The following is a 2,500-nucleotide window of genomic DNA, read 5'->3' as shown; positions in this document are numbered from 1 at the left end:
AAGTTAGTGGAATAAGAGATAAAGACAATCGTGAATTCGATTAAATAATAACATAAAAGTAGGAAGTAAAGGAAATATTTAAGTGAATGGAAGGAAGGAAGGATATGGCGAAAAATCCATAGTTGTCTGATAAGGAATATATTTTCCTGATTTATCTATTCTCGTATCCTTTATTGTCGCATCAGTGTTATTATGTCAGCAGTAAACTCCAAGCAGCCCTCGGATACAAACCCTTATGGGCCACATCCAGGTGCAACGCCAAAATTCTCTAGACCGCCAGGTATCTCTGTGGGTTATATGGTTACCACCCAGCGTGGTACATGCTTCCCAGGACACAAGAAACCATATGGCCTGCCACTCAGTGTAGCGTCACGCAGTTTACACTTGTTAAGTGATTGGATGGTGGGCGCCCTTACCTACCTCTCAGCTTACTGTAATTAAATATTTAAAAATCTGTGTAGAAAAGAAGTGAAAGTGTGCTTTTGTAAAGTGTATACAAAAATTAAGGAAGTGATATAGAGAGATGGAAAGTTAGAACTAAATCAAATGCTTGCCTGTTACAATGGCGGTTACATTTGCAAGGAATGCTGTACTAAGGTAACCTTAACAAAATAAAACGCTGGAGTCCGACATAGACATAAAAGTTGCCACATAACAAAGTTAATAATGGACGGGAGACGGAAAAGTATTGTAATAAAAACATGGCTTCTCCATACCACAGAAAAGTCTGAGAAAATTACCATTAAGCAAAGGAGGGACGGAAGGAGGAGTCTAAAATAGAAGTCGAGTTCCCTTCCTAATAAGCTGGTGAATTGTATGCTACGGGCGTGGAATATTTAATTAGAGAGAGAGAGAGAGAATCTGTGACAAGGAAAAGGGTTTTCTCTACTTCCGGCTCTCTCTCTCTCTCTCTCTCTCTCTCTCTCTCTCTCTCTCTCTCTCTCTCTCTCTCTCTCTCCTGTTCTTTCTTCGTATATTTTCCTTTTCACATTCTTCTCTCTTCTGCTTCCTCTCAACACTGCCTAATACACTGTCACTTCAGATTACAAAAAATAATCGTCATCGTTACCATGATCATTATTTCATATATTCCAAGAGAGAGAGAGAGAAGAGGGGAGGGGGACTTGGGGTGGATGTGGGGATGGGTATGGAAATGAGAAGGAGGGGGAGGCCATAGGAGCTGGAGGTGATCATTTATTCCTGCTTTTCTTGTTTTCTTTCTTTCATTTCAGATTAGGAGAAATACACTGAGGTGGTTTGGACATGAGAGAATGGAGAATGAAAGGCTGGCTAAGAGGGTATATGTAGGTGAGGTGGAGGAAGGGAGATAGAGAGGGGAAGACCGAGGATGAGGTGGAGGGATGGAGTTGAGAGGTATATGAGGGAGGGGGGAGTGAGTTGGGGGAGGGTAGTCAAATGGTGGGTGACAGAGAGACTTGGAGGCGTTTTGTCTGCTGCCACCCTTTTGCGGGATTAGGGCGTCGGGCTATAGATAGATATTTCTTTATTCCTCCTCGTATCATCTATTTCCTTGATTATTTTTTCCCTTTGTTCCATTTCTTCCTTCTTTCTTCCCCATACCCCATCCTCTCCAGCTTCTTTTCTTCTTCGTCCATAATTTTCTCTCCTCCTCAGTTCCAATATTATTATTTTTTTCATCTGACATTCCTTTTCTTTTTTTCTCCTTCCTTCCTTCCTGCCTTTTCTGACATCTTCCCTCAATTATGTCCGTCAGATTTTCTGTCATGCATACTTATTAATTCTAATTAATGCTCGTCCTTTCATTCTCTCATCACATTTCAGTTTTTGTTTATTACCCATTCTTGTCATTTCATTCTACCATTTCTTTGCTCCATACTGTATATTCCTTTGTACTCATATTTATCCTCTTTCCACCGTGCTTCTTTTACATATTTTACCAGTTTTCCTCATATCAGCTTCGTTTCCTCCATATTTTTTCCTCCTCTACTCGTATTTACCATACTTAGTTGTCTTTTGTTATCTCCTTCTTGCTCTCTTCTTTCTCCTCCCCCTCCTCTTTTCACTCATCATCCTTCATTCTTGTCTTTCATCATATTGCTCCATTACTTTTATTTATTCTCTCTCTCTCTCTCTCTCTCTCTCTCTCTCTCTCTCTCTCTCTCTCACTCAGCTATCTACATAACTTTCCTTCTCTTCCTTCTATACTACTGTCTTATTTATTCTTGTACCTTCCTTCTTTCAACCTCCTCCTCACGCATTTTGAACAACACTTCTTCCTTCCTTCCTTTACCTTGTCATGAGTTGCAAGTCATGTATCTTATTTATCTCCTTCTATTTATCACTTTTTCCCTCTACAGCAGTTTGATGTCGTACTCATCTTTGCCTTATCTGTCTTCCTCCTTTCAGTCGCCCTCTCATCATTATTCAGACGACCTCCATCCTTCCATCTCGTTATAAATTTCCCTCGTATCTTTCCTGTCACTTCTCTTATCATACCCGTCTTGTCTTTATTTTTTTT

The sequence above is a fragment of the Coenobita brevimanus genome, chromosome 115, assembly GCF_032717465.1.
Source record: "Coenobita brevimanus isolate Jiangsu-jjx chromosome 115, ASM3271746v2, whole genome shotgun sequence".
Classification (NCBI taxonomy): Eukaryota; Metazoa; Arthropoda; class Malacostraca; order Decapoda; family Coenobitidae; genus Coenobita; species Coenobita brevimanus.
Note: the sequence above shows the minus strand (reverse complement) of the source record.